This window comes from Morone saxatilis, unplaced genomic scaffold, assembly GCF_004916995.1.
Source record: "Morone saxatilis isolate NCDOM2014 unplaced genomic scaffold, NCSU_SB_2.0 Contig9, whole genome shotgun sequence".
Lineage (NCBI taxonomy): Eukaryota > Metazoa > Chordata > Actinopteri > Moronidae > Morone > Morone saxatilis.
In genome coordinates, this window is record NW_023340268.1 from 3,529,785 (window position 1) to 3,530,062 (window position 278).

Below are 278 nucleotides of genomic sequence, written 5' to 3' on the forward strand. Positions count from 1 at the left end.
ACATCACACTGTAGGAACAGGAAGGAACGCCGGTTTCTGACCGGAGGGAACAAACGTGCCAGTCCCAGATTCTCAAATGTGAGGATGGCTTTTCTTTATTTATTATATTTAATTATTTTAATTATTGTAATTTGAGTATTTGTGTGTTTTGGACTGCTGGTGGAACACAACAGGAACTGATGGACATTTTATTTGGGCTTCAACTAAGTTATTTTCCATAAACCTGCTGAATGTTCAATCGATTCGTCTTCAGTGAAATTTGGCCATGCTTAATATTA